Below are 20,492 nucleotides of genomic sequence, written 5' to 3' on the forward strand. Positions count from 1 at the left end.
ATTAGAGAAATAAAGATAGAATATATATAAAGGAAATGATAATGTTCTATTTTAAAATTGTTCATATTAATTCTATAGTCCAGAAAGCAACTAGAGCCATAAGCAATTCTAGAGTCATAATGTAACTGTGTGTTTCATGAGACTGTTTGCAACAACATGAAATTATTTCTTTGTCCTTTACTTGTGATTGTTCTCCCTCTAGATTGTAAGCTCCATGAGAACAGGCACTGCATCTATTTTCCTCACCACCATATTGCCCTGAGCATTCATGACTCCACTCAAGGAATATGAGGCAGCAGAGAAGAGCTGAAGAGCTGAAGGGATGGGAGGCATCAAGGAGAGCTGGATCTGTCCTTGTTTATTCAAATCTCTCCACCTTATTCAGCTGCAAAGGAGGAAATGACTCCATTGAGGCATAGTGTCCCCTCATTCTACATTAGACAGTGAGTAGATCTTGAGAAGAAATAGGCCTTTTGGATATTAAAGGGACGAGGCACAAGATCTGCTAGAGAGGATCTGGTAATGGAAGCTGGGTGTAGAGGAAAGGGAGGTCATAGTTCACAGGCAATAGGAATGACTAGAGCCAAGTCCAAGGCTATTGACATGTTCTCTCCCATTTGCTTGATTAAGGCATTCATGGTGGCTAATTCCAGGCTCCATCCCATAGACACAGATGGTGACCAGAGAGCTAATTCTTCCAGTCTATGTGTTGACAGCTCTGTCTCCTTGATCTTCCAAATAAATTCAAGCAATCCATGAAGTGATATCAAATCACACATTTGATTCTCCACATTTAGAATAGCAAACTTGGTTACATGCCCACCCTCTGCTAGAAGATTAACACGCATCCCCTTGCCTGATATTCACCATAGTCATAGGATGTAGCTCTCATGGTTCCCATTTTATGAACAAGGAGTCTCTGAGTATGTGAGGAGCACGGATTGGTATTCAGGAAGACCAGTGCCAAAGCTTTCAAGCTTAACTACCACATTTTACTGCTTCTTGTTACTGTCACCTTCTTAGTAGAACTCCATGGAGTTCCTTTGACAAGGAACCCCTGTGCTCTGCCCTCAACTATGACTTGTTTACAAAGCTGGCCCTATGGTTGTCAGCAAGAGAAGTGCCAGCTTACAAGAGTTAGTAGATTAAAAAATAAAGCAGTTGACAACAATTGCCTATATGTTATTTTATTTTGAATTTTCATGGCTCTGAAAACCACTCCTGTTGTTCCCATTCTGTGAAAATGAGAAAAGCCACAAAGTGTCAGTGACACAGCGGTCACCAAGTCCTCTCTGTGATGTGAGCTCCTCCTGCTATAAGAAAAGTTAAGTTACTGAGGATAAAGCCTGAGGAAAGCGTTTTCACATTGCAAATATCTATCAGTGCATCACTTACTTTTCCAAAAATAGGACTTTTATTCAGATCTACTTTGTTCTCCTTCAAAGAGAAACCACATTTGAACAAAAGCATCAGTACCACCTGCAGCGCTTTGGCACGTGCACATGAAGTTATTTCTGAACCGAGGACTGTGGGCTTGGGGCAAGGGGAGCATCTTTCTTTCTGCAAAGTTTCACTTAGGGTATTCTGAATTTCAGTCTGAGCCATTGTCTGTGTTCTGTCTGCCTTCCATGCCGGCTTTGCACAGAAAGGCTTCCTATCTTTGCCAGACCCTTTTCCCAGGCTATCCCTGGAGGCAGGTGCTTGTGGGGATTCTGTATCTATTTAACAAACAGAATATGGTTAAAACAAGCATCTGCTGCTGCTGCTGCTGCTAAGTCGCTTCAGTTGTGTCCGACTCTGTGTGACCCCATAGACAGCAGCCCACCAGGCTCCGCCATCCCTGGGATTCTCCAGGCAAGAACACTGGAGTGGGGTGCCATTGCCTTCTCCAAAAGAAGCATCTAGGGCAACCTAGAAACTGAATGAAAGCAATGGAGAAAGATTCCTTGCACATCTAAAGCTGAGAGGCTAGAAAAATAAAAGGATGAGGGAAAATGTTGCTACAAGAAGACGTGTCCAAGGAGTGGGGACCTCACATCAGTGAGAACAGGAACTCAAATGGACACTTTCTCCCTTCATAGCTACAGTTGTGAATCTGTAGCCTTCCTAAAGCTGCAGCCCACACTAACTGTTATGAGAAGGGCAGTACGCTATAAGAACTTCATCTCTTTGTCTTGAACTTGGAAGTGACAGCTCCGCTGCCTATCCTCTGAAGCCAGCTGGCCAGGTGCTGCACAAGAGTGTTCCTTGCCTCTTCTCTAGATGAAAACAGCAGGCATGGGGTGCCTTTTGGGGGAGTACTGCCACTTAATTATAATGAAATAAGCCCCCAAGCAAACAGTGTAAAAGCTCAGGACTACTCTAAAACCACTTTGCTGCCTGACTAAAGCTACATGGCCTGAATACATTCAAAGTAGACTCCTCGTGGAAGAAATCCCTTGAGATTCAATTCATAATTTTCCAGTAAGGGAACAGTATCCTGAAACAGGGCTTCTTAGAACTGTTAGGGGAAGCACACTGATTGAAACCGCCCACTCTGGCCAGACACCATAGTAACCATTCGCATGAGTTGTTTTATGACAGGAGATCCTGTTAAGTAATATGACACTAATAAGCCACCACCAACCGGAAAAGTTCGGGAAAGGTCAAAAGGAGACATTGCATGTCTGTCCACTTCCCAGAATCCCTCTTGCTAGCATCCATCTTGGCTGAGCGATGCATGCACCACCAGAAAAGACTCTGAATTAGAATGATTGGCCAAAGACCACCGGGAAACTAGTCCCATCACCATAAAACCAGACACTGTGAGCCACATGACAGAGCAGTTCTCCTGGGTTCCCTTACCCTACTGCTCTCCACCCAGGTGCCCTTTCCCAATAAAATCTCTTGCTTTGTCAGCACGTGTCTCCTCAGACAATTCATTTCCAAGTGTTAGACAAGAGCCCAGTTTTAGGCCCTGGAAGGGGTCCCCCTTCTTGCAACAGAACTATAGCCTGAACCATCTGTATCTGAATTAGCTAGGGTACCAGCCTGAACCATCTGTATCTGAATTAGCTAGGGTACCGATTAAGAATTCAGAGTCCTGGGCCTCATCTCAGGCTTACTAAATCAGATTTTCTGGGCACCTGGGAATTTGCATTTTGCAGAGTTAGGGGTTTCTGAGGCATGGGATGGTTTGGGAATTGTTGGATTTGAGAATTAAAGACTTAAACCCTTTCTCAGAAAAATTCAGCCCAAGTGAGACTGCAAACATTTTCAGAGCAGAATTTTTTTTTTTCAAGCTCTCTCTTGTTAACAACAAAGGACTTAGGGAGCTGCAGATTCATTAGACAAAAGATCTGTACACAGAGAGGTGGCATCCAGTTCACTTCAGTGTGTGTTTCGCTACCAGTGCTGTCTGCTACTTAATGGTAGTTCACTCTGAACAAAAGGAGCAGAGATGCCAATGTTGCAGGTGAATATGACTTCTGCTTGCAATTGCCATGGAAACGGCAGCCATTATCACTAGATAGAATCCCCTCCCAGCAATCCTGCTGTTCTATTTTAAAAGCTACTGCTTCTGCTTGCTTCAAATAGGAAATCCCACTTTCTTGGGGCATGGTTCTGAGGGTTTATAAATGTGTATCCAAAAGAGAAATAAACAGGGAATTGTGCCTTCCTGCCGCTGTGTTTTCTTCTCTTACATGTCTTCCAAAAGCATCTCAGCATAATCCAAACAGGATGGAAATTCTCATCTTTTGGCACAAATCTCATCTTGCTTCTGGCTTGGAGAGGAATAGGAGAGGGTGAGTTTAGGGTTAAAATCATTCCTTTTCCCTCCTCTCCTCCCTTCTTAAAATCAATAGGCTGAATTATAAATTCATCTGCATCAGGATATAAAGTTGAAATTTTAAAATGTTTATTTTACATGAGTTAACAGGAATGTTTTAAAGGATGAATATCAGGGGAAATAGTGCCACACTTTTGTTCTAGAAACCCAGAAGTTAATGTTGGGCATGTCGTGCACAGTAAGCACTGTATCATACATTATGAACTGAACATTTTATCTTCGTCTAAAAATGGTAAAGTAGCAGCAGCTATAAGCATATGTGTTTAGCATATAAGAAACAAGCCTCCGTGGGCTGTGTCCTCACCAAGGGAACTCTCCTCATTCCAGAATCAGACCTTCTCCCTTCCAGGTTCTGAGACCCAGGTGCTCCCTGAGTATACTCATCTCCTCAGGGGCAGACTCACACCAACAAAACCCCCAACATAGAATGCCAGATCATTCACTGATAATGAGAAGTACAACTCAGAGAGACAGGAACATGCATATTATATAACCAGCCCTTTCTTCCCTGGTCGGTCAACCTAGAGGGGAAGCCAAATAATCTAGTGGTCAAAATGCCATTTTTTTCATTTACAATAAAAAAAAAAGAAATAACATTATAAGGCACAGGATGCTAAAAGCCCTTGTAACAGATTCATTTCTGTAGGCAGAACCAAAGAGGAAGTCGGATAATGATCAGAGATTGCCTGGAGAGCAGGAAATCAGAACAAAGAGTTCTGCAGACATATCCAGTGCTTAATAGCATCAGGCTGAGATAGCCTGATGCTTCTACCTACAAAATGGGATTGGTCTGGCCAGTGGGAGGGGATTTTTCCCTCTCCCCAGGACAATGCTTTGGAGGCCCTTACTAACTGTTCCTGATGACTCAATTTGCTATGCTCCCAAGCTGATCACCATGCTCCTGATTTGCATATTATTTCTTTGGTTCTGCTTAACATCAGTCGGGTTACTGTCTTGTTTCGTGAACTGGGGCTGGGAGTAGGGGAGGAAACATCTTTTAAACAGCTTTGTATTCTGTGCTGCATTGATTTTATAGTTTAATAACTCTTTGCCAGATACCCTAATTCAGTTTCTTAAGAGCAACTGCTCTGAAGCTCCCAATAGGTGGGCAACATATCTGAGTACAGTGTTACATTTCTTCATATTTGATTCCAGCTTGTATTTGAGGAGACAGTAATAAATTCACAAATCATTTCTTCCTCAGCAGGGTTCTGAGAGTGAGCTGGGTCAAGCCACCATCAAATGCCATTGTAGGAGCATCGTTGGTTGCTTAAGAGTAGCCACCATCCTTATTGTCCTTGTGTCTTCTGCCCTAGTTACCCCATGTCCATTACCCACTAGGTGAATGCTTGTCTCCTAAACTGAGAGGAAGGAATAGAGGCAGCTGAGGGGTTAGGAGAATAAAGGAGAGGCTGAGCAAGAGTGTGCAGAGAGGGACATAGGTCCACTGGGTCTGTCTGTGGAGGCAGCAAACAGACCAGTTATAGAATTTATTTCAATTTATTCTACTAAAATACTTTTATTTGTTGTACTGAACATCTTTTGAATGAATGTACCTGATTTGGCACCTAACTTACTCATTTTTGAATAAATTCTACCAAATGGAAGGAAAGAGGGAACATGCACTTTATATAACCTGGTTGGATGGCATGACCCACTCAATGTACATGAGTTTGAGTAAGCTCTGGGAGTTGGTGATGGACAGGGAAGCCTGGTGCACTGCTGTCCATGGAGTCGCAAATAATTGGACACAACTAAGTGACCGAACTGAACTGAACTGAGAGGCCATCTGCTCTCTTTACTCTTTAGGTTACTAGGGGAAAGGAGCTGGGGAACCAAGTTCTTCTAAAAGTTTAAGCCTGGAATGAAACTACCATCCAGAAACAAAGGATCAGTTTAGGGAAATGAAACAGAATGTAAAAAAACAAAACAAAAAAACAGATAAACTAGGCCACTCAGCCTGTTACCTTCCCTTCCTAATCTATGTCCTACAAGGGTCCTTCTGCCCCCTGTCATTCCAGCCAACAGAAGACCATTCAGTTAGGTCCCAGACAGGCTGAGGGTGGGGCTGCTTTTTTAGGGAGCTGGAGGGGACAGAGTTCTGGGTCTGGCACAAGAACCCTGCTCACAGCTCCAGACTGAAATACCTGGCACAGCATCTCTGCACACAGCCTGTTGCCACCAGCATCCTGAATTGCCATGTCTCTGGCTGTATTTCTCCACAAGGCCCACCCACCCAGCTGAAGTGTCAGGCACAGCAGTTCCATGCTGGGAACTCTAATGCAATATGTTAGATGCAAGGCCTCTGCACACAAACCCCTACAGGCAAGTGAAACTAGACTAAGCCCTAAAGAGGTTAGACCTTACCACCCAGGTTCCATTGTATTTTCCCCAGGGATTCCAGAGGGCTTTGCCAGTGACAAATCCATAGATTCCAAGAGAGATGTGTGAGGTGGGCACATCAAGGAGTGGGAACATATTTGAGAGGTCTGGGCTCCACTTTCCCAGGCCCTTGGACCCTTAACTCTACTTTCAGCATGTGCACTTCCCGGGGTGAAGCAGAGGCTACTAGTTCTTGGCTGCAGGGGCACCATTAAGATTTCTGTGGAAAGTGTGAGTTCAGCATTCAGCCTCCACCCTCAAGAGACAGCAGACTCCTGGAGTGGCCTGCATGGGGCATTTGGGGGGCCCTGCAGCCATTGGAAGGTTTGCAGAACTCCAGGGTGGGCTTTTGCCATCTCCAGGAAACTGGGCATCCCATCTAAATGAAAGTGTTGTAGCCACGCGTTCTGGGAAACAAACTCACTCTGAAGGACAATGCAGATAGTGGAGTGCAGTTTATTATACCGGTGGGCCCAAGGTAGAGTCTCCTCTTAGCCAAAGACCCCGACCAGTTTTTGTGAAAACCTTATATACCCTAAGTGCCCAAACCCACTTCCCCAAATTCCCTGAAACTAGTCTGAGCAAAGGAAAAGAAAGATAACAATCAAAGTTAACCTGTCATTCATATGCCTTAAGCCTAGGTAGTTAACAGTGGACAATTATCAATAGGACTATGGTCACACCCCAATCGGAGAAGGCAATGGTAACCCACTCCAGTACTCTTGCCTGGAAAATCCCACGGATGGAGGAGCCTGGTAGGCTGCAGTCCATGGGGTCGCTCAGAGTCGGACACGACTGAGCGACTTCACTTTCACTTTTCCCTTTCACGCATTGGAGAAGGAAACCGCAACCCACTCCAGTGTTCTTGCCTGGAGAATCCCAAGGACAGTGGAGCCTCTTGGGCTGCCGTTTATGGGGTCGCACAGAGTCGGACACGACTGAAGCGACTTAGCAGCAGCAGCAGCATACCCCAATGAGCATAATAGAATATATGATTCTATTCTGTTACACAGATAATTAGGGTATTCTTTTAGGCAAGGGAGAGTCCTGGGGCTCTTCCTTCCAGGGGCCTGGCTTTCCAGTTGGTAGGTCGTTTCCATGATACTGGGCATATAGCTCAAAGTCCACAGTCCGGCCCGAGATGGAGTCCTGCTTTCAAGATAGAGCCTATTCTGTTTCCTCCTTCAAGAGGAGTCTTAAGATTCTGCTGAATGAGTCTGGGATTGTTGAACCTGAAGCACCATATTGAGAGTCATGCTGATCACAAAGGAGAAAACGCCAGTATCCTCTGTGAAGTTAGCAGGGTCTTCTCTTCAGTTTCCAGAGTAACCCCAGGAAGGAAAAGATATGACATGTCCCGGGACCTACCCAAAGTTCAAGTCTAGGACTTAAGTAGAGGCAACCCAGATAAGTAAAAGGACAATGTACCAATTTGGTGCCACAAAGATCCTACCGCCTTAAATTTTGCAATGTAGAAACAAGATAAAGTTGGGTAGGATTCAGGATTCCCATAGTGGATTCTGAAAAGAATTGATTGAATAGACATTTTCTGAACCATTATTAAACTTCCATGTAGGAAGGAAGAAGAAACTAAGGAAAAGCTGAAAGGCTGGGAAATGTTTTTTTCTTTTGGATGTACTAGAGTTTTACTTCCTTTTTAAGTCGAACCATTGAAGCTACTCAACTCTACTTGGACTAATTGGTGAAAATATAAAGGCATAGTTTATATATAGTATAAATATATATGTATATATATACACACACACAAATAAAATGTTTAATTTGGAGACAGAAAAAAGCTTGGCACAGGGAATTCCCTGGTGGTCCATCCCCTTGGTGCTTTCACTGGTTCAATCCCTGGCCAGGGAACTAAGATCCCACAGCTCTGAGATGCAGCCAAAAAATAAAGCTAGGTATATAGCCTGAAACAACATCCAAATAAAAGTGGAAGGGGGTAAGAACTCCAGAATTTGAGTTTAATTACTACAAAAATGTCTACTTGAACAGCTGTAGAAGCCCAATATGAACTGGTGAATAATCTTTTAAAGAAACCAATTATGGCATTAAATATAGTCTTTCATCTATAGTTTTTTGATTGCAAGTAAATTCATATTCAACGTTTAAAAACTATTTTGAATCCTATTTTAAAAAGATAGTTTGCTGCTGCAACTGCTAAGTCACTTCAGTTGTGTCCAACTCTGTGCGACCCCATAGATGGCAGCCCACCAGGCTCCGTCGTCCCTGGGATTCTCCAGGCAAGAATACTGGAGTGGGTTGCCATTTCCTTCTCCAGTGCATGAAAGGGAAAAGTGAAAGTGAAGTCGCTCAGTCGTGTCTGACTCTCAGCGACCCCATGGACTGTAGCCTACCAGGATCCTCCGTCCATGGGATTTTCCAGGCAAGAGGACTGGAGTGGGGTGCCATTGCCTTCTCCAAAAAAGATAGTTTAAAGCTCACTAATTTAAAACAAAGCATTCACACTGTAGAAACCTCATTGGTATATACAGACAGTCCCTGACTTAGGATTTTTTTACTTTAAAATGGTGTGAAAGTGATACACATTCAGTTGGAACCATTATTTGAATTTTGAACTGTAATCTTTTCCAGGCACGATGTGCAGTGCAAAAACTCTCTGTCTTGATGCTGGTCAGATCAGAAGCATAGCTCCCAGTCATGAGGGTAAACAACTGATACATTTACAACCACTCTATCTGGACAACTGTCCTTTTTTAAAATTTTGTACAATATTCAATAAATGCCATGGGATGTTCAAACTTTATTATAAAATAGGCTTTGTGTTAGATGATTTTGTCAAACTGTAGGCTAATGTAAGTGTTCTGGGGTCTTCCCAGGTGGCACTAGTGGTATAGAACCCACCTGCCAATGCAGGCAACATAAGAGACACAGGTTTGATCCCTGGGTCCAGAAGATTCCCTGGGGGAAGGCATGGCAATCCACTCCAGCATTCTTGCCTGGAGAATCCTATGGACAGAGGAGCCTGGTGGGCTACAGTCCATGGGGTTGCAAAGAGTTGGACGCGACTGAAGTGACTTAGCATGCACAAGTGCTTTGGGCATGTTCAGGCTATGCTATGTTATGATATTCAGTTGGTTAGGGCTATTAAATGCATTTTTGACTTATGATAGTTTCAACATACTTTGGATTTATCAGTATGTAACCCCCCTTCATAAGTCCAGGAAGATCTGTACTATATTTTCAAACTTGAACCATTTTACCTACCTAACTCCACATGAACTAATTGACAGAAGCTAAGGTTTCTAGTGTGGATGATGGTGTCTGTGAGTGAAACCCTTTACATTCAACTGCTTGGAAGGATCCATAGACTGAGGAATAGTCCCACCTCTGCTCATCTGAGAGCAAAGACTATGAGCCACAGCCCTGCCTTCTCAATGTTACCTCATGCAGTGTGTCACCTTGAAGAGTTCTTACATTACTGCAGAAGAAAACCACACTGGTTCTTTAGTCTCTACTTGTTCTATAGACAATTTAGGATTGCCAGGCATAGGAAGAAAACTAGCAACAAGAAATCAAGACCAAGATAAGTAATTGGGAAACAAATAATTCAGGAAACAAAGCAATTACATTTAAAATCTTCAGAGAGATTATCTATCTGTAAACCAAGGTGAAGGTACTATCACCAAGAAGCAATCAAAAGACAGAATTAATCATTAGAAATTATTAGTTACTATTATTTTTAAAAACACAGTAAAAGAATGGAAAAGTCAAGGTGTTGCTCAGGTCTTAGAATAAATAGAGATTTTAAAAGTGAGATAAAAGCTGAGACAAGTTCATGTTTTTGTGTATTTTACTACAATAAAAAATTTTTTTAAAATTGAGAAAAGACTAATTCAGCAAGTCTTACATTCAACAAATCAACTTCCAAGAGAGCACAGAAACCATGATAAAGAGTAAATTAGCAAAGAAATAATGAAAATCTTTTAAAGCCAAGTGGTCATAAACCTTCAGTTGAGAGGATCTATTAAATACCTAATTCAAGAATTTAAAAATACTTATTCCTAAACATGTTACTATGAAATTTCAGAACATCAAGCATAAAAAGAACATCTTCAAATCTTCCAAAACAAGTCAGCCACAAGAGAACAAGCCAACCTGGCATCTAATTTCTCATTAGTACAGTGGCTGATGAAAAGCAGTAGAGTTACACTTTCAAAAGTTTAAGGGCAAATAATTTCCAATCTGTTGTGGTGAGATTATATCTTGAAGTATTAATCTGGATATTTCCTATTTCTTTAACCTCTTTACTTAACGTGAACCCCAAGGGTCTATATTTTTCCACATATTTCTACTCAGGTAAGCATGAGTCACCCACTTAGGAAGCAGCAACAAAGACTATAAAATTAAAAATAAAAAGCCTTTAGACAAAGAGTCAGATGGAAAGATGTATATTCATGTTTGCAGAGCTAGTTTTTCCACTCAAAAGCCTAGATAAAAGATGGATCCAGGAAAGGGGAAAAAAGAGGCAAAGGGACCACTTTAGAAAGGAATGACAAAAACTCTGAGAGGAATTGGGTTGGGGTAAGTTTGGTTGCCTGGAAACTGATTTGTTGCTGAGTTGTGCACACTGGTTGCAGTCTCCAGTGAGAAACTCTACCCTTGTGATCTGATAGCTGGTCATCATCTATTGAGTGTCTGATGTGATGGAACACTCATTAATATAAATGGCTTATCCACACTCTGATGGTATACACTTAACACATTTTGTGGGATGTTGGTAACATGAATATTTAAAGACAGGGCTGGACAAAACCAATTGAAAATTTCAGTATTTTGGTCATCCTTGAATACTATACCCAATCAAACCATCAAATGCATTAATGAAACATAATTTGAGACACTTATATCTTAGTTTTATGCCATTCTTAAGATGTTTCTTGATCTGTTTTATCAAAATGAGGAACAGAATCAAGAAAGAAAATATGGAATTTAAGAAACAGTAGATGCACCACAAAGGAGCAGTAAAGGAAAGATGTTCAAGTATTCCCAAAATGATTGCTGTACTGCAGGCCTAGAAAATAAGCAGTTCCTGTAGAAGCAGGAGGATGGAGTTTTCTGGAAGAAAGAAAGGTCTTTAGGAGGGTGATCCTGATGGAAAAGATGGTGTATGGACAGAATGTTTGTGTCCTCCAAAATTCACATGTTGAAATCCCATCCCTTAATATGATGGTATTCAGAGTTGGAATCTTTGGGAGGTAATTAGGATTAGATGAGATCATGCAGGTAGAGCCTTCATGAATGGGATTGTGTTCTTATAAGAGTCATGACACCTTGCTTCCTTTCTCTGCTCTCTACCATGTAAAGACACAACAAGAAGTTGTACTCTGCAACACAGAAGAGGGCCGGCCCTCATCAGCACTCAGTGGTACTGGCACTCTGATTTTGGACTTCTAACCTCCAGCACTGAGAGACATAAGTTTTTGTTGTTTAAGCTACCCAGTCTACAATATGCTGATATAACAGCCTGGCCTAAGACAGATGGTAAGATGGAATAGAATTTGTCCAAGCCAATCCTTTAAGAAAAAACAGAGAAAGAGACATTTAGAAACTTAAAAATAAAACTCCACAAGAAAAATATATCTAAATATGTAGCAAACTCAAGTATATAATGGTTTTTAAAATTTTCTAAATTGTAAGAAAAGAGAACTCCATTTGACTTTGAGGAAAAGATATCCTCCTACTGGTGCTGAGTTTGTATCATTTGGCTCAGTAAAGAAGTGAAAGTATTTCAAGCATGTAACTTAGACCAGCATTTGCATAGCCCTAATAAAACAAAAGCTGCTTTTTTGATTTGTAAGGAAAACTTGACTGTAGTAGCAGAACAGAAAACAAATTGGTAATCTTGATAATGTAAAAGGTTAAAATTTTAAAAAAGCGGGCCAGGTAGGAGGAAGAAAGCTAGAGAAAAGGATGGAACATGACTCTCTTTTTATAAAGCTGGGAGTCGATAGATAACATGGAAAAGTGATGATGAAACAGACAGGTGCAAGTAAATCATTTACAGTCAAAAAGATAACCAATAGAAGAACTAGCGGGAAAACAAGATAGACACCTAGCATTGGAAGGAGTAGAGAAGAATGTCAAGTATGAGAACTAAAACAGAAACATTTTAACATATTGTCTTTAGTTTAGGCTGTTATGACAGAATATCATACATTGGCATTGGTAGGTTTAAACAACAGAAATTATTTTCACATTTCTGAAAGTTGGGAAATCCAAAATTAAGGTACCGGCAGATCCAGTGTCTGTGAGAGTATTCTTCGTGGTTTGTTGAGGGCTGTATCCTCATGGGCGAGGGAGAGAGGGAAGTGGAAGAGTAAGGGGGAGAGAAAGTTCTCTCCTCTATTTTCTCTTCTTATAAGGGCACTAAGCCCATCTTAACAGCTCCACCCTCATGACCTAATTAACCCCCAAGTGCTCCACTTTCCAATACCATCACACTGAGGATTAGGGTTACAATATTTGAATTTTGAGGGGACATAAACATTCACTCCCTAGCATCAGCTATGGAAAGTGAACCTGAGGCTGGAGAGAGGTGGGGAGATTATTGTTTTTTATTATATACTTCTCTCTGCTCCTTGATTTATTTTGAGCATATACTTCTTTGATTAAAACATTTTACATACATTTCAGAAATCATCTCCTCTGTGATGCCTCCTCTGACCTCCCTCAGTATACTAGCAGAGCTAGTCATTCATCTATGCCCTGGTTGTACTTATACCAGATGTTATGGCTTAAGTTGTATCCCCCCCAAAAAATGCATATGAGGGACTCTAACCCCCCATGTGACTATATTTTGGAGCTAGAGCCTTTAAGAATGAAGATTAAATGAACAACAACACAGTCCTACTGTATAGCACAGGGAACTATATTCAATATCCTATAATAAACCATAATGGAAAAAAGAATATTAAGAAGAATATATATGTGTATTTATATATGTGTAACTAATCACTTTTCTGGACAGAAGAAATCAACACAACATAGTAAATCAACTATAACTCAATAAAATAAATTTTTAAAAAAAGATTACATGAAGTCTTAAGGGTAGAGCCCTGATGCAATAAAACTGGTGCCCTTACAAGAAAAGGAAGAGACACCAGAGCTTTCTGCCAAGTGAGGACACAGCAAAACGACAGCTGTTCGAAAGCCAGGATGAGAGTTCTTACCAGAACTTGACCATTTGACTATGCTGGTACCCTGATCTTAACTCCTAGCCTCCAGAACTGTGAGAAAACAAATTTCTATTGTTTAAGCTACCCAGTCTATGATATTTTGTTATGACAGCCTAAGCTAATAGACCAGATTTCACTGTCATGACTTGATACATCTCTCTCTTCTTCTGGATTGTAGACTCCTAAGAGCAAAGTCCCAAATTAACATAACTGTCATGTCCTGAGGACTTACTATGTGCCAATCACTGTACAAGATACTCACACACTATCTCATTTAAACCTCACAACTTTATACCATCCGAACTATTACCCTCATTTTACAAATAAAGAAACTAAGCCTTGAAGAAATTGTGTGGTTTGTCTAAATTCATTGGAATCCATTTGTAGCAGACTCTCCACACCATCATACTGCCTTCTTTGTCTTCTGTTTCCTTGCCTCCTAGAAATTCCCTATATGAAGCTGATTTTGAGGGGTTGCCTATTAATTTCTTGGATAAATGTATTCCAATTTCATCAAGGGAAAAGGACCTGTTTTTCTTTAGAATGATATATTCCTGAACTTAGTATTTTTGAACCCTTCTACCTCTCATGATAATAAAATGAAATAAAATGTAAAAGCCCCTCCTCCAGGCAGATCTATCTGCATAACTTACAGAGCTCAGTGCAAAAAGAAATTGCAGGGCCTCTTGTTCAAAAATTATTAAGAATTTTAAGAGCTTCCAGGATGGTGAATACATGGAGATTTGGAGAGAGTGGTGCATCATGGAAGCTCCAAGCTCCTTCCTATATACCTTGCCCTATGCTTCTCTTCCATCTGGCCATTCCTCAGCTAAATCCTTTTATGATAAACCAGTAAGCATTTCCCATTTTGGACACCCACCTTGCATTATTCAGAGAACAACCCACTCCATCGATCTCTCTGCAGCAATATGTTGAGATCTTCCTCATTCCTTTTTCAGCCTCAGAGTCCTCTACTATATGGCTTATTCACCCACTCTATGCTGATAGACTTCTTCCCTGTTTCTAGTCTTCTGCTATTACAATAGAGTTATAGTAAATTAAAGAAAAAAAGAATTCAAGATGGCAACAGCAGGGCATTAAGTGAAGTACAGGGCCCTTCTACACACAAGGTCTTCTGTAAATGTATAGTCACATGTCCATGAAGCCAGCCAAGCCCCTACCTGCAGTATTTTCAGCTACCTTTCTTTTGAAATCAATCCTAAGTCCAAGTTTCTCATCATCACATATGAAATTGTTAGTCACACAAGAGCATAGGTTTGGGTAGAGTAAGGGTAATTGTGCATCAAACACTTACTCCTTTCTTCATGGAAAGTGGTTATCTTTATCTATTCATCTGTTGATGGATATTTAGATTGCTTCCATATCTTGGCTATTGTAAATAATGCTATGAATATTGGGGTGTATATATTTTTTGAACCACTGTCAAGTGCTGGTTCTTGATAGACAAATGAACCACTTTCAGGGACTAGAAAAACAAAGGAGAAGTGGGTGTGTACAATGCAGGAGACCCTGGTTCAATCCCTGGGTCAGAAAGATCCCCTGGAGAAGGGAATGGCTACCCACTCCAGTATTCTTGCCTGGAGAATTCCATGGACAGAGGAGCCTGGCAGGCTATAGTCCATGGGGTTGCAAGGAGTCAGACATGACTGATTCAATAACATTTTAAACATGTATACACACAAACACATATACATACATGCAAAATGGAACATTATTCAGCCATAAAAAGAACAAAATTTTGCTATTTGCAACAACACAGATGGACCTGGAGGGTATTATGGAGGGTAAAATAAGTCAAACAGAGAAAGACAAATGTTGTATGTTTTCACTTACATGTAGAATTTTAAAAATAAAACAAATATAATAAAACAGAAACAAACTCATAGATACAAACTAGTGATTATCAGTGGGCAAAGGGGTGGGAAGGCAAGATAGGGGTAGGGGATTAAGAGGTACAAACTACTATGTACAAAATAAATAAGCTAAAAGTATATATTGTACAGCACATGAAAATAGCCAATATTTTATAATAACTATAAATGAAGTATAATCTATAAAAATTTGATTCACTATATTGTACACCTGAAACTAATATAGTAAGTAAACTATACCTCAGTAAAAATAAATAACATATAAATAAATAAGATACAAGGATTTAATATACAGCATAAGAAATATAGCCAATATTTTATAATAACTTTATATGAAGTACAATCTGTAAAAAATATTAATCATTATATTATACAGCTGAAACATATTGTAAATCAACTATTCTTCAATTTTAGAAAAACGAACCATGGACTTCTTGGTGGTCCAGTGGTTAAGAATCCTCCTGCCAATTCAGGGAGCATGGGTTCTATCCCTGGTCCAGGAAGGATCCTACATGACAAGGAGTAACTAGGCCTGTGCACCACAACTGCGAGCCTGAGTGCTGCAACTACTGCAGCCCTGAGCCCTAGAGTCCATGCTCTGCAACAAGAGAAGCCACTGCAATGAGGAGGCTGTGCACCACAATGAAGAGTAGCCCCCACTCACTGTAAGCAGAGAAAGCCCAAGGACAGCAGTGAAGGCCTAGAGCAGCCATAAATACATAAATTTAAAAAAAAATTTAAATGCTGCCAACCTTAGCAAAATTATTCCATATGATGTGTCCCATTCTCAGTCAGTAGTTATGGAGTTTTTAAACTGGGAATTGCAAATCCGGTACCTCTAGGAGCCAGACATGGATAAGTGAGGTCAGCCAGCTGAGGATTCAGGAAACTGGAGAGCACTTCTGGGTCTCTACTACAGCTATTCCTTTGGTCAAGCTGGTTCTTACCTCACACCAATGCAGACTGGTGTGGTCAGAATTTCCGAATTTTCAAGCAAACCCAGAAATAGGTTTATTTCAAATTGTAAACATTAGCAACTAATTTTAATAATTACAAGAAAAATAAGGCCAAATAAGAATTGTCTGGGGGCTGGAAATGGTTTGAGAACCCTTAGCTTGAGCCTTCCATGACAAAAGATTCGTTTTATCCTACAGAGTTCTGAGAAAACCAAGTTTGGACCAGAGTTCCATAAGAATCTTAAGAATCTTAAGTCCCATAAGACTCAAGAATGCTTAAGTGGCTAGGATGTTTGAATGAGGAAGAGCAAAATGTCTGGAGACATTTTTGTTTATCACAATGGGTGGGAATGCTACTGGCATTTATCTAGTGGGCAGAGGCTAGTTGAAAATTACTCAGTCATGTCTGACTCTTTGTGAACCCGTGGAGTCCATGGAATTCTCCAGGCCAGAATACTGGAGTGGGTAACCGTTCCCTTCTCTTGGGGATCTTCCCAACCAAGGGATGAAACCCAGGTCTCCCACATTGCAGGTGGATTCCTATAATGCAGAGAACAGTTCCCACAGCAAATATTCATCCAACCAAAATGACAATAGTGCTGAGGTTGATAGGTCAGCTCTAAGGCACTGATTCACCTCCAGAATGTCGCTCTCATGCAAAGCTTAAAATGTAGCTCCTTGGGTTCCCACCCAGGCTACTCAGTCTTAGGCCCTGTGAGTAACATTCAGATATGTACATTTTAGAAATCTGCCCAGGTGATGTTAATGCATGCTAAAATGTAAGAGCTATTGACCTGAAATAACAGAATCTAAAGAACTCATTTATATCTAGAGAACTACCATCACATGTTTAGCAAGGATACATGTTTAATGATAACAGAGAAAACTTTTCAGCTGCAAAATACTGCCAAGACAAAGCAATAGTATCAGAATAATCCACCCACAATCACAACCTGCTCCAAAAAGATAGGGAAGTTATAAAGAAGATAAACTGTCATCACAGCTTTACCCTCTAAGTAGAAAAGATAGTTTCCTAGACTGCTGAAGGTATTTTTTTAAAGTTTATCAATATGAAAAACAAATCAGCTCTAAAAATCACAATTTTAAAGGCAATCTGTATTCCTAAATTATTGCAAATTCAAGAATTTGAAATTCAGATATATGAAATTAAAGAGAATTTATTATAAATATTCTTACTATCACCTTCATTACATGTCACAGCAATGGAAACTAATTTAAGCTTTTTAAAGCAACTTGTATGTAAGTTTGTTTTGTCATGTTCCATTAACCCTAAAGTGTAAATTTTAAAAGAAATACTTTCAAGAACTCTCCCTCTCTTGTGGGGTGCATTAGAAGCTCCCTCATTCCAGAAAGGGCAATAGATACACTTTCCTTCTTCTCTGTCCAATTAAGTCCCCTCTAGAAGGAGTTGCTGTTATTCACAGTGCATCCCACTCCTTGAAGGTTGGGAATGTGTGGTGGTCATCATCCCTAGGACATAAATGGAAAATTCAGCCCAGAAGCATAAGCACAGATAAGGGGAGCTTTGTCCCTGGGTTGATGTAATAAGAATTTCAAGGCTGTAAACCAGATAAGCAGTTTGAGAGAAGCAACTTTCTGGATTGTAAAATTATTGGCTTGTTTGCAAGAGTAAGTTTTTTCTAACTTGGGGAAAAAAGGCATTTTTGCAGACTGTCAAGCCCCCTGAACTCTAGAAAGGCATCTAAAAGATATAGGGAGACAATGGAAAACACTGTCACACTCTGGTAAACTTACCTTGTTTATAACCTTTGTGCTGGCCTTTTTCATTTCTTTCAGAGGAAACCAAAGTTAAATTAGCCATACATAAGCCAAATTGCCATTACAGTATTGCTTATTCTCAAACCCAGATAAGCTTCTATCGTCTGGACTAACTCAGTGAGTAAAAAGGTTGAGAGACACAGTTTACCCTGGGGAGTAGCATTATGGGGGGTTCACTCCCAGAAGCAGCAACACATATCCACAGAGGAAGGAGAGCCATCAAAATCCCTAGGACAAGATAACTAATAAGGACTTACTATATAGCACAGGGAACTCTATTCACTACTCTTTAATGACCTATATGGAAAAGAATCTTAAAAAGAGTGGATATATGTATAACTGATTCACTTTGCTGTACACAGAAAGTAACACTGTAAACTAACTGTATTCCAATAAATTTTTTATAAAAGAAAACAAAATCAAAAACCAAAAATCCTTAGAACATCACATAAAGAATTCGCTCAGTTTAAACTTCTTTACAAAAATCCTTAGGACAGAAAAGACAACATCCCCAGGGCCTCCCCTATCCTCCAAACATCACCCTATTGACATCCTTGATAATCACACAAGGCCACTCCGGCCCTTTTTTGTCCTTGGGACTCTCATACCTTGTCTCAGTGCCTATCCCTCATAGCATTCAAGGCTTTCTACCTCCCTCCCCAAAAGAGAGATTTTCAAGGCTCATTCTGCTCAGTTCTTTCAAGTTGAGGAAATTAATGTGACAGAACTCACTAGTGCATTAAAAAAGCAATTTGTTACCTCTGTGGGGATTCAGAATATATCACCTCCAAATATGTCACTTTGGCATCCTGATTATTTTGAATTAAGGTACTTGAGATTTGGTGCAGGAACAACAGTCTGACCTACATATGACCTCCTGAAAGAAACAAATCTCCTATGTAAAAGATACCCTGTGGGCTTACCTCTTGGCTCAGGTGGTAATGAATTCACGTGCAATGCAAGAGACACAGGTTCGATCCCTGGGTCAGAAAGATGCCCTGGAGAAGGGAATGGCAACCCACTCCAGTGTTCTTGCCTGGAGAATTCCATGGACAGAGGAATCTGGTGGGCTACCATCCATGGGGTTGCAAAGAGTCAGACACAACTGAGTGACTTTCACTTCACTTCAAAAGGTACCCTGTAGCAGGAGGGCAGAAGGCAGCCCTGGTACATCACTGTACATATGTAATTAAATTTGTTTTTCTCTTGTTAATATGTCTTTCATTACTAGGGGTTCTCAGCCAAGAAAATAGAAGGATAGAGAGCAAATAATTTTTCCTTTGCTACACCTCCTTCCAGAAAATATTTATATTTAAGAAGCTGTTAATAACAGAAAGGTAATTGTTAATCCAACATAAGTGATCTGTAAAGGTAAATTTTCAAGGGCCAAATCTCCCTGATGGAGATCTTCCACCCCCCAAATCATCTTGGATGGTTAGAATGTAAGCCCTGGAAAGATAAATCTTGTAAAGATGAGTCACTCAGCTGCAGAGTTCTCTACTGTTAAAATCCCATTGAGAAATGGAAATGCCCTTCCCCAAGATTATGTTTGAAACAGAAAAGTTAGATAGCATTATACGTGGAGCCTGCAGTACAAATTCATGTCTCTTCAAAAACAACAACAGTAAATTCCCAAAGAGAGAGCACCTCAAACTGAAAAAGCAACCAGTCATTTTCCATTACCTTTGCAGAGAATGAGGGGAAATAAGAAAGATTGTCTCTGCCTTGGCCTCGTTCTGAACCAGCTTGCCCATCTTTGAAGCTGAACTGCTTCCAATGCAGATATCACAGGTATTCATGGTTTCATTAACTAACTGTCTCTCCACTAAGAATAGCAATGGTTTTAAAGCAGGCTGTTATGTAAGGAAGAGTTTTCTTCTGTTGTTATAATAAATATTAAGTTACAGAGCTGAGAATGTGGCAAATATTTTCAAAACCACAAACAGAAGAGGCATCAATGAAAAAGAGCTGCAGCTCAGAGTGAAAACACTGGAGAACTGAGCCTCCCTCCTGCTCTAAGAGACAATTTATGGCCTTCAGGTTGTGCGGTCCCAGCTGAGGCAGGGAAAGGTAGGTTGAACAGCCTTTAATAGTTTACAGCTATCCGGGTGCCCCCTCCAAAAAAAAAAAAAATAGTTTACAGCTGAAGACCATTTAGGTATCAACTTTTCTCTCAACAGAGGAGAACCCAGGTGGCTTGTGGGTAGTGGATCAAACATAAATTCTAATCTTGAGTCATAAGACAAAGTTTAGCTCTATGATATAAAATGAGTGCTTTGCCTGCCACTGAGGAAAAAAGGTATAAAGAAAAGGGGGAAAGAGAGACGTAGCACTTCAGCCCCACTTCTGTCCCTTGGTTATCCTTATTCACTGAAATGTAAGCTGTATGGGGCAGGGCCTTTTGTTTGTTTTACTCACTGCT

The 20,492-nt window shown here is 40.5% G+C and overlaps 1 long non-coding RNA gene across 1 annotated transcript in view; it reads right to left on the reverse strand.

Moving 5' to 3' along the window:
- Positions 1 to 1,171: 1,171 nt before the first annotated feature.
- The window catches only part of LOC145524159 (uncharacterized), a 44,014-nt gene continuing 24,693 nt past the window's right edge, over positions 1,172 to 20,492 (reverse strand). The window contains exons 2-3 of the long non-coding RNA XR_014067263.1: positions 3,684 to 3,764; positions 1,172 to 1,313 (exon numbers count right to left, since the gene is read on the reverse strand). This is a non-coding gene — a long non-coding RNA (uncharacterized LOC145524159). The remainder of the gene's footprint in view (positions 1,314 to 3,683; positions 3,765 to 20,492) is intronic.

The sequence above is a fragment of the Giraffa tippelskirchi genome, chromosome 10 (assembly GCF_054371585.1).
Source record: "Giraffa tippelskirchi isolate mGirTip1 chromosome 10, T2T-mGirTip1v1.2.pri, whole genome shotgun sequence".
Classification (NCBI taxonomy): Eukaryota; Metazoa; Chordata; class Mammalia; order Artiodactyla; family Giraffidae; genus Giraffa; species Giraffa tippelskirchi.